The sequence below is a fragment of the Ascaphus truei genome, chromosome 3, assembly GCF_040206685.1.
Source record: "Ascaphus truei isolate aAscTru1 chromosome 3, aAscTru1.hap1, whole genome shotgun sequence".
Lineage (NCBI taxonomy): Eukaryota > Metazoa > Chordata > Amphibia > Anura > Ascaphidae > Ascaphus > Ascaphus truei.
This window is the reverse complement of record NC_134485.1, coordinates 87,935,882-87,948,180: the sequence shown is the minus strand read 5'-3', so window position 1 is coordinate 87,948,180 and position 12,299 is coordinate 87,935,882. Positions and strand designations below refer to the sequence as shown.

General features: G+C 43.3%; 1 protein-coding gene across 13 annotated transcripts in view; it reads right to left on the bottom strand.

Annotated features, from left to right (window-relative positions):
• The window catches only part of TSPOAP1 (TSPO associated protein 1), a 125,081-nt gene that overhangs the window by 68,666 nt on the left and 44,116 nt on the right, over positions 1–12,299 (bottom strand). The gene's annotated exons all lie outside the window — the stretch shown is intronic.

The following is a 12,299-nucleotide window of genomic DNA, read 5'->3' as shown; positions in this document are numbered from 1 at the left end:
CTGATTGAGCCACCTGTGCTGAAGCTGGAATATCCTGAAAACCTAACCTGCTAGGAGGGCTTCAGGACTGGAATTGAGAACCACTGATCTAGAGGGCATCAAGTCACTTTTAAAATGAAACAAACATCTGGATGTGTTAGCTGTGTAAACACAGCTCTCCAGATATGTAGAAAGGAGATAACCTAATGGTGACCCAACTATTAAGTGCTGCATTAGTACAGTATGTTTATGTTTAGCTCTACATTCTGGTCATTTTTATGACCTGCTTTAATTATTACAAATCTCAAAAGAGAATGGAGTTTACAGTGTTGTGCGTGAAAACACAGTTCTAGAAATAATGTGCTTTACAAGAAATATTTTCAGCAGTGATCCCTAGTTGCACAGGCTGATATTTTTAAGATGACAATATCATTTCACAGCTGTTACGTTTACAGACAATCTATGACATAGGTGATAGACAGGCAGCAATGTAGTCTTCAGGCAGCAAATACATTGTATTGCGGAGGTTCAACATGTACAATGTAGGAAATAGCCAAACCGCGGGGGAGAATGCCAGTAATTTCACATGGAACTTGTAAAACCAGGTTCTGGACAAACAGACTTAAAAAAAAAAAACACTTTAGAAACACTGAAACCGCTCATTAAAGCATTGCAAAAACCAGCGTGCATGCTAAAACACAGTCGAAAAGCTGCTGGCTTACATGAAGAACTGAAGACAATTTTGATTGCAAGACGCTTCCTGAAAAAGCGGTTTGAGTTCTGAGAATAAGACAACCCCTTGTACAGCATGTAAAAGTGAAGGGCCATGTGCACGGATTACATTCTTTTAAACGGTATTCAATACAAGAAGAAGCATGGTAACTCAATGTCAACTTGAACTTAATTTCAAGTGAATGATGTATTCAATTGTTAACTGCCACACACCATCCTTAATGTGAGAACACGTCACAGTAAGATTGAGATGCCCACAATTTTACAACTCACATACATAGAAATAAATCATTGTAAAATGTTATCTAAAGTGAAAGCCGTATAATCTTTCCTTCTGGTGAAACCAAGTAATTAAGTAAATGACCTTTTAAGAAACGCATGTGGATTCTGTCCTAGATAATTTCAACGCCATGTAAAACGCCTACATAAAATGTGTAATTATTCTGGGGAAAAACAATGTACATTGATAGCGTGATAATAGCAACTGTGTGTCGTTTCCCGGCTGTGCCCCAATTCTGCTCTAACTTGTTCTTTGTTGATTATATTATACTTGATACGTTTATTATGAAACCTCCATAACAAGATTAGAAACAAAGAGAATGACATTACCTGCTAATCTCAAAGAAAACTGTTACACATCACAGCTATCTCGGTGACATTAGCAGAAAATCAACTGCTCAACATGGGAAAGAGTCTGCTACTGGTACTATTCCCTAGGGACCAAAAAAACTGAAATTGACAGCACTCGGCGGTTCTCATAAAATATTTACTTATAATGAAGCCGCATTCCCATTTATTAAACACTGTGGTCGTCATTTCTTTACTCGCTCTTTTCCCAGTAGGTCAATATATCTGACTTTCAATATTAACGCAGCTGAACGTGGGGGGTTTAATATGGGGAAAGCAGGGGGTTTCTGGAGCTGAACCTCAATTTCAGCTCCGGGGAACCCCTGCTCCCTGCTCCCTGCGATACTAACCTGTATATGGGGTGCCGGTAGCAGCTCTGCGGGTTTAAAGCTTCCGGTCACACGGGCCAATAGGAAGCCGCAAAGGATGACGTAACTGCTTCCTATTGAGCTTTAAATCCACTATTTCGATAGCCCCACACAGCCCAACTAGAGCTGCTACCGGCACTCCCTACGGAAGTATCTCGGGAAGCAGATGGTCCCCGGAGCTGAAACTAGCGCAGTACAGCTCCGGAGACCCCCTGCTTCAAACCAATAACGCAAACATAAAGCAAAGTAGGAGTGCTGCGTTAATGTGACGGCAGTCAGGAAAATGGGTGGAATCATTTCACAAGAATGAACAAGCATTGGTACAGTATGGCCTTCTGGCACTTGTACAATCAGACAGACATGGGAGCTCCAGCTATTTCTTGCACAGGGAGTAGGGTATGTAAGCTGAATAGAAATGCATGTGTAACACCTTCCTGCAGAGCTATGGAACACTTTGTTCTTCTTTTCAATTATAACATTCTTCCAGAAATGTCCATGCTACACTTGCTATTACATCCATGGTATACATATTTCCTGCAATCCATATAGGCTTCTCCTTGCATACAACATATTGGTTGACTAATGCCAGGCGTGTAATATGTATTGTGTAAAGTATGTTTTCTATAATAGTGCAGAGGTTATTCCCTGACCACCCTTCTAGCTTTCAAAGCCTTCTCAACTCAAGGTATATACAGTGGCGAGAAAAAGTTTGTGAACCCCAATGATAATGACGGAAATGCCATCGTTTTTCCATGATCAACTTTTTGAATCAAAACCAGTATTTTCTTAAATATACAATAGGGTTTATATTCAACAATTCCATGTCTTTTGAATCAAAATGGTATATGAATTAGACCGGGGGGGTGCAAACTTTGCCCCCTGCGCCCCCTATCTGCACTCCCCCCCTGCTCGCGCACCCTCCTTACCATGTCTCTGGTGTCAAATGACGTCGCGGGGTCATGTGACGTCGCGTTGCCATGGCAGTTAATTTAAATTTAATTTATCTCTGTAACCGCCGCGAACCCCCTGGAAAATCTTGTGCCCACCCTAGTTTGCACCCCCCTGAATTAGACAAACAATGAGTAATTAAGAGTCATTATGTGCAAAAGTAAGTGAAACTCTGGTTTTATCAGCTAAATTAAAGGGAATAATTAGAATCAGTTGTTTAAATAATTATGTAGATCTTCAGGTTTGAGTTTGGGAGGCCTCACCCTATATAAAGATCAGAAACTTTGTGAGATTGGTCTTCACTATACAGGTGTGTGGAAACACGTCATGCCACGATCAAAAGAAATCTCTGAGGACCTCAGAAAAGCAGCTACTGATTCTAATCAATAAAGTGCGACGCACTACCAGATGAATGAGTGGGTGACTTCCGTAAAAAATTATTTTTATTTGGTCATGATAAAACGGAGGTACCTTGATAAAGCGTTTGGCCCGAAACGCATAGGTGGCCTGCTGTACCTCTGTTTTATAATGACCAAATAAAAATCCCAATTTTGTTTTTTTACAGAAGTCACCATCTCTCTACTCGTTCATCAGTGGTACGTTGCACGCTCTCGCTTTTTGTCACTTGTTCCAGTATCTTGGCGGATTCACACGCCGGATTCCCTCAGATGGTTGTAACCATTCATCAGTGAAAGATTTAAAAACTGCAGCATGTGTGTGTCTGACTATTCAAGTAGTGTCTTTTGAGATGGTCTTAGTTTATAAACCATAGGGTTTTAGTAAAAAATTTGGACGCCATTTTTTCCTGGTTGCTGTATATTCTCATAGAGAAAGAACCAGGTCGGCGTTATCTTCACTAATAACTAGCCCTATATTTTTATCCTTTATATTAACATCTAAAAAGAGAAAATCTCCTGCAAAAATAGACAAAATCTTCTTATGTTTGTTTGTTATTGCACTCTTTCAGCCCCAGATTCCTCTTTGGACTCTTTCACCCTGATGCTAATCAATCTATAAAGGGTTCCAAAACCATTTCTAAGGATTTGGGGCTCCACCAATCCACAGACAGACTGATAGTCTACAAATGGGGAAAGTTCAAGACCAGTCACTCTACCCAGGAGCAGTCGTCCTAGCATAATCTCTCCAAGAACAAACCGGCAAATCATCCAGGAAGTCACAAAGAACCCCAGAGTAATATCCAAGGATCCTGAGGCAACTCCCGTCTTGGGTAATGTGAGTGTTCATGACTCAATTATCAGAAAATGACTGACCAAGAATAGTGTTCATAGAAGGATAGTCATGAGGAAAGCATGGCTCTTCAAAAAGAACATTGCTGCCCGTCTGAAGAACACATACATGATCCACAAGACTTCTGGAACAGTATTCTCTGGACAAACGAGTCAAATGTACAACTTTGTCACCTCAATGAGAAACGTTATGTTTGGCGAAAACCAAACACTGCATTCGAACAGAAGAACCTCATCCAAACCGTCAAGCAAGGTGATGGGAGTGTGATGGTTTGGGGCTGCTTTGCTGCCTCAGGACCTGATGTTTGCCATCATTGACACAACCATGAATTCTGCATTGTATCAGAAGACTCAAGAGAAGAATGTCAGGCCCTCTATCTGTGAGCTGAAGTGATGACCATGATCCTAAACATACAAATTCCATGTTGTACAATGGCCTTGTCAATGTCCAGACCTAAACCCCATTGAAATGTTGTGGCAGTATAAGGGATGTCTGAACATCCAGGAAGTGACATCATCTGGTCGGAAGCTACCACGGCCATCCTGCTTCCTGCCAAATCTGGCCCTTACAGGAAATCAGCCTCTCTTTGGCTCTCAGTGCCAGCAGCTGCCCCTGGCCTTAAATAGCAGGCAGTTGCTACTAGTCTTTGCTTGTGCAAAGTACTGGATACCTTGTCCTGTCTGAGCTCTCCCTTGTCTTTGTTTTGCCTGCTGCCTATCTTGACCTTGGAACTGAATCTAACCACCCCGTGCCTGCCTCGACCTCGGAACCGGACCGGACTACCCTTTGCCTGCCTCGACCTCAGAACTGGTCCTGGCTACCCTTTGCCTGCCGCGACCTCGGAACCAGACCTGACTACCCTTGCCTGCCTCGACCCTGGAACGTATCTGATTACCTCTGCATCCCAGGCCTCTGATCCCAGACCAAGGTCGGTGTATTACACCCTACCTCTGCCCTGCGGGTCCGTATCCTGTTTTGCAGTCAGCAACGTTACAGGCAGGACCTGAAGCGAGCTGTCCATGCAAGGAAGCCCTCAAATATCACTGAGTTGAAGCAGTTCTGTAAGCAGGAATGGGCCAAAATTCCTCAAAATCGGTGAGACTTGACTAGCATCTACAGGAAACGCATTGTTGAAGTCATTGCTGCTCAAAGAGGTGCCACCAGGTACTGAATCTAAAGGCTTAAATAATTTTCCACACATGGATATTGATTGTATTGTATTGTATGTCTTTATTTATATAGCGCCATTAGTGTACATAGCGCTTCACAGTAATAATACACGTGGTAATCAAATAAATAACAGATAATATAAATAACAGATCATGGGAATAAGTGCTTTAGACATAAAAGTAACATTTCGGAACATACCTGCCCCGAGGAGCTTACAGTCTAATTGGTAGGTAGGTAGAACGTACAGAGACAGTAGGAGGGAGTTCTGGTAAGTGCGTCTGCAGGGGGCCAAGCTTTATGTATCGTGTTCAGAATATCCACAGTGCTATTCATATGCTTCTTTAAGCAAGTGTGTCTTAAGGTGGGTCTTAAAGGTGGATAGAGAGGGTGCTAGTCGGGTACTGAGGGGAAGGGCATTCCAGAGGTGTGGGGCAGTCAGTGAAAAGGGTTTAAGGCGGGAGAGGGCTTTAGATACAAAGGGGGTAGAAAGAAGACATCCTTGAGAAGAACGCAAGAGTCTGGATGGTGCATACCGAGAAATTAAGGATGAGATGTAAGGAGGGGCAGAAGAATGTAAAGCTTTAAAAGTGAGGAGAAGAATGGAGTGTGAGATGCGGAATTTGATCGGAAGCCAGTAGAGGGATTTCATGAGGGGAGATGCTGAGACAGATCTAGGAAAGAGTTGATTGTTGAATCATTTGTGAATACATAAATGTTGAAAAAGTACCATGTTTTTGTGTCATTTGTTTGATCAGGCTATCTTGATCCATTATTGGGACTTCCATTAAGATCTAATAACATTTTAGGTTTGAAATATGTGAAAATCCTAAGAGGTTCACAAACGTTTTCTCGCCACTGTATGCTAGCTCCTGGTACTTAAGATTTACTTTTTTAACTCATAACATATGAAGATAGTGTGCTGTTTTGTGCATTGCTCTCATCTAAAATGTGGACACTTTAGTTTGACTGGCATAATATTCCATCTTTGTTTGTATAACAAATGTAATACATGTTTGTACAACAAATGTGTTAATATTTTTAACATTGCATACTGTAAATATGCCATCTATTTTTTTTAAGTTGATGGTATTATATGGGTATGCAGTGAAATGGTTTCATGTCATTGGGAAGCTCTCAGTGGGTGTGCATCCTGTCACCTAAGGCTTCGTTTATAGTGCAAGCGCGCCCGCGACAAAGCGCATGGAATCGCGCGCCTATTGCCTGAGCGATCTGTGCACTCTGATGGGGAGGCGTGGCCGTGACACCACCAGGCTGGTTCGCCCTCATTGACTGAACCGCTCACGTGACACGGCCGTCGCGTGAAAAAAAAAATTTCGCTTCAAACTTCTGCCGCGCGCAGTATGGCTGGCCTGAGAGAGCCGCTGTATTTTGTTCGCGTGCACTATAATCGCGGCCTTAGAAATGTATCTCTGTAGAGGGGAGGGAATTCTTAATATTGTTGGACTGTGGCTACAGAATAGGAAAATTAAATATTTTTTTTTTAAAGTTCGATTTTACTCTATTTTATCTTGATTGCAGCCCTTTTACAAACTAACCAAAATCTCCAGAAAATCAGTAAACCTGAAATATTTAATTTGGGCTCTTATAAACCAACATTATAAACCATCAACAGACTCATGTCAAAAAGTAAATATAAACTGGGTGTAAATAATGGATGTGCCCTAATAGCGTGTTTATTTTTATTCTCTGCTATGTAGTGTATTTATAATGTTAAAACAGCAAACCGTGAAAAATCCAATATTTAAAAACAAAAAAAAAAAGTTCTATAAAATTATATCATCCTGTCTATTTTTTTTTTAACTCCTAACGCCAGTTTTAATGATTTTTTTATGTACTGATCAACCATTTAGAAAGCCATATCCCCTTCCTCTTTTGAAACAAACACCTTTTTGAGCTCTGCACTTTGGCAACAAAGTATCACAAACAGATCTGTTGCTGTGTTCCTGTAACGCCTAGCTCACCACAAACTAAGCGGTGCTGAGGTAGGGGATTGGATAACGTCGACCCACAGCCACGCGGGCGCGCCTAGGATGTAGAGTAGTCGTTCAAGCCAGGTCAGGATTATAGATTGAAGAATGGTTAAGGTACTTGCCAGGTTCAGGAGCGAAGAGTTGCGGATCGTCGTAGTTCGTAGCCAGGTTCAGGATTGGAAAGTATCGGATAGTCGGGGTACGTAGACAGGTTCAGGATAGGAGAATATCTGATCGTTGGAGTACTTAACCAGGGTCAGGACTGGAGACAGGAGAATGGTCATACAAGCCAGATCAGGAGTGGAGAAAAGCAGAGTCCAAGGTGCTAGCAGAGTTCAGGCAACAAGAGGTCAACAGGCAGACAAGGCAAGGCAAGGTCTCTGGAACAAGGATGTGGCAAGGCACGGCGTCACAATGACTATGCTCAGCAAGGAATGATAGCAGACTGAGGGTATAAATAGGAGGAGCCTCCAATAGCCAGCCAGGGCGGAACCAGGAAGTAAGAGCCGATTGGCTGCTGGTGCACACAGGTGTGCCCTATGATGCATCCTAATCGGGGATGAGGGTGGAACTGCTCGCGCGCCGTCACTCCCACGCCGATTCCTGGGACAAGAGGGGGCGGGACCAGTCGCGTGCCGACCCGCGTGCGTCACGAGGTCAGGGGGCAGAGCCGAGAACGTGCGTCACTCCCACGGCAGTCCTGACTTTCCCCAGAGCAGGGGCGGAGCTTGACTCGCGCGTCAGCCAGCCAGGAGGCTGCCCGAACGGACACATCGTGTGACAGATGGGGGCGGGATCCGAATCCGCGGGCGGGGGATCAGGATGCGCAAGGTCTGCGTGCGCATACTGTGACCACGAAACCGCGCATCTTGGGTATCCGTCACGGAAGGTTTGTTGGGATGAGGAGACGGTCTGCGACCGCCAGGATGGCGAATCCTCACAGTTCCAACCAGAAGACTGCCTATTACTCTGGAAGCTGCAACAATAATGTGTTACACTTAGTAAAACAATGCTACATACAGTATCAGCTGCAGCGTTTCACTGACTGCAGCACAGAGTCAGAAGGCGGCCATTTAGTTGGGCAGACAATCAGGATTTTTACACATTTATAAGAGAAGCACCAAACGATTGCCAGCTTAGGTAAGAATGTATACATTGTCACATACATTACATATACAAATAAGAACAAGAAAAAAGGAGGGAAATGTAGTATTGCCGCTTTAAAAGTGCATAGTCATATACTGGTTAGCTTTATTTTCAGGGGAGGAGCCAACATGGAATGCTGCTTTTCAACTCCAGTTTAGCCACTTTTAACAGATATTATATTATCTCATATAATCCAATACCACTTCACTGCCATCCCGGACACATGGAACAACGCATAAGAAAGGTGCGAACAATTCACACAAAATCCTGCTTTAACTGCGACATTCAGGGGCAAACGGTTATATCTGCTGCAGAACCCAGACAGGACAGACTGTAATGCTTAGGGGATTATTTATCCAAGTCTCCCTATTAAAAAAGATTTAAAAAAAACATCAGTTATTTAAAAGAACAATCATATTGAATGCAATGAGATTATTTGTATTTGATTAAGGCACTGCTTTTTTTTTGCAACCGTTTTGCTTCCCTTCTGCAAATGGGAGACTTTCAGAAATAACATCATTCACGATCTTGCCTACCCCAACCACCTATTTTCACAATCCAATCTTTAAAACCTTTAGATAAACTGTTATCACCCCTCAAACCAGCTGGTAATGCAGTTTTAAAAGGTGCAGACTAATTTAGCAAATTACTGGTTGAAAGCAACTCAACAATCTTCTATGAATCCATAACCCACTTTTTTAGATTTAGGATTGACAGTCCAACTCAAAACAGCACACATATTGCGATCACAGGAAAGATCATGCTTACAGTGATCAGGGATCAGTTGCACAATGGTATTTGGAAAATTCACAATGGTGGTCAATAATGGCGAATCACATTCTGGGCTTATAATTGAACTGCATTTTAATATCAACTGGATTGTGAGGGGAGTCCAAACATTTTGATTAATTAGATAAGATTAAACGGCCCTCCACACATGAGCCGGAACAGAGCCACGATGCAGGGTGTTGCACCCTGATCTGGCATTAACTGCCATTTATATCAGGTAGGGATGCAATAACCCGTATCGTGTGTGTGTGTGTATGTGTGTGTGTGTGTGTGTGTGTGTGTGTGTGTGTGTGTGTGTGCGCGCGTGTGTAGGGGTACCCAGGCCAGTAAATAAAGGTATTATGCCCAGCTGGGTGTCCCTGAGCCATATGGGGGAATTGTGATTGTCAGCTCTTCAACCCAATCATGGCATGTAGCTGCATTGGTAATAAAGATGTATGTGTATTTTTAATGTTCCAGGTGTTCCAACCAGCGGAGAGGTGCAGGGCGTGAGTTTCAGGGGTGATTTTACGGTAACATTTTGTCAGGATGTGTTTGGGTAGAAGGGGGCCAGTGTTGCGGGTCATCCAGAAACATGTACTCGGGAATCCCCCCAGATTCCTGAGGACATGAGGAACACAGACCACCGGAAAAAATTCTCCATAGAAAGCAGTTTGCAGCTCACCGCCAAATCTCCCTGCTTCAGCACAGACCAAAACAGTAAGACTGGGCAGGGAATTGAATTACATTCAAAGGTATATGCATATGGCAAGGTTTCTCTGTATAAGTGGAAAAGAAAATGGTTTTAAAAGTACCCAAGGTTTATATTTTTATTAAAGTACGGTTCAGAGGAAGTCATTCAATATGGATAAAAATCCATTTCCATGGGAAACAGGGGTTACTCCACCCTCTGAGCTTCAAAGGCCATCCAGGAAATTGAGGTGTAAAACCTTTTGTTAGCAAGGAGGGGGAAAGGAAGAACCACCCTGGCAAGTTGTCCCCCTTCTCCCCATAGAAAATGCAATGGGCCCAATGGAGTTGAGAATTAATCCTAATTAACAAGAAACACGTAAAACTGTACAATTGTTTTGGCACAAAGAGTAATCACGGATTGCCTCGCTGCAAATGACATCTGAATGCGAAAATGTAAGATGGAAAGAAGAAAATGGATTTAAAGGAAGACAAAAATAATCATCAATAAACCTAAACAAAAAATGTAAACTAAAACTGAAAATTTGCTTCAGGACGTTCCGCTGCGGCCAAAATGCCGCTGGCGTTACACCGCCAGGACACTTTGCCACAATGTCAGTTTCTGCGCCTGACCGCCATCTGCTGCTCAGCCAACCCAACAAGCCAGGTCTGCATGTCCCGACTGCCCGCTCCGACAACTACATGTTTAAATGCCCCGTGTGGGGACCGCTACACTGCCTAGACAGGTCGCTCTGACGCGCCATCTTTAAATGTCCTGTGCGGGACATTTAAACATGCAGTTGTCGGAGCGAGCGTCGGGACATGCAGCGGACGTCGCGGCGAAGTGTCCCACAGCAAACTGCCCCGCTGGCGCCATTTTCGTCGTGGCCAAAGGTCCCATTCCGCTGCAGTTTGCTTGAAACCATGGGGACACAAACAATTATTGAGAACTTATGATGATTGTAGTTGAAAGAGCAGGAAAAAAAGGAATCGCTAACAAAAAAAGATAAGAAAATGTCGGATGAGACAAAGTAATTACTTAAGAATAGGGCTAGGAGAAGTGGAAATCTTCACGCTGAGAGGCTGTGCCAGGAGTACCCGCCGATCCAAGATTGTCTCCCTCTCTCTGATCCGCGAGACCGGACGTGACGTAGGTCTGTCCGAAAGTGACGCGAGACGCGGAAGCGGAGAACCACAAACCAACCAAGAGACCGGGAAGCAGCGTGTACCTTCACCTCCACGGCGCAAGACGTCCTCGAGCGCCCAACACCATTTATGTGTCCATTATATATGTATACAATGTGAGTACATATATTGTTCTGCTTATTCTAAGATACATTTTTTATTGGTCTGCACAATTGGTCTTTGCCTTTTTCTGTTTCTCTGAGACCTGTTATCTACACTACATCCCCAGTCCATCTATCCAGAGATTATTTCTCACTGCATATATTATCGGACTACACTGTAAGTAGGCATTCTGTAAGAGCCAAGACTTCAATTCTATCAAGACTGTACGACAGTAGTACACTATATTTGTCCCTTTTCCTTTTTTGGGAGCTAATCCGGATTATTACGCTCAATTGAATCCTGGACAACTCTGTTACACAGTAGTGGCAGTATAAATGCAGGTATATGCACGGGCAAGTCCCAAAGCAGTGGTAATTAGAAAATGTCAAGGTCGGATAGTGGTCCTAGATGCAGCTTTACATTTAAACGGTCCTCTCTCTGCTTCTTCACAAAATACCTCCTAGAACATAAGCGCAAGAGAGACCATATCCATAGTTCAGGGCACTTTAAAGCTGCAGACCAAGGACTATCCTACATGTGTTTTTTAATACATCAGTTCTGTACTATGAGAAAATACTTGTAGCATATTTTTTTTTAAACAACCCCCGAATTAAATTTGTAATGTAACAAGCCTTTTTTGTTTCTATAGCAACCATTTACAAAGTCACATCCCCTTCCTCTTCTGAAAAAGGCTTTGGCACACTCCTTTTTGAGCCCCGTACTCTCTCTAGCAGTGCACCAATTGTATGCAGTGACTGCCTAGTCACATGATCTTCCCCACAGAACTTTGTATCTTTGGTCCTCTTCTCCTGCACTGACAGCCATTTAGTGAATCGATCAAAGGAGAACGGATCAATCGGCAACTTGGCTAATTACATATCATTGTGTGAATTGTATTGATACACATATTAAAGAGGGTGGGGGGGGAATCAAATGCAAAAAAAATACGGCAGCTTGGACCGCTGCTTAATGTAATAGTATAAGTGGAGTAAATGGGTACTCACAATACAAAGCTTTAAAAAGCGCATTGGTATAGTTCTGTTGTTGTCGGGACAAGGCTTCTTCATTTGTGGATGGTGCAGCTGCAGACATCCTCTTTCAGCGACCACAATGGCGTCTCCTGCCTATTCGTTCAGAGCTCTGGAAGGGCGCAGCTGGATGACGTCACGGGGAGCGTGTCACAGACATGTAGGAAAACAGAGGTTCTAAATGCGTTGCCATGATAATGGTGTGCTTGCTAGTCTCGCCTGAGACAAGCTCCCCATTACGTCATCAAGCTGCGCCCCTCCAAAGCGGCAGGAGACGTCATTAAATTAGCTGAAAGAGGTCTGCCGTTGTACTATCC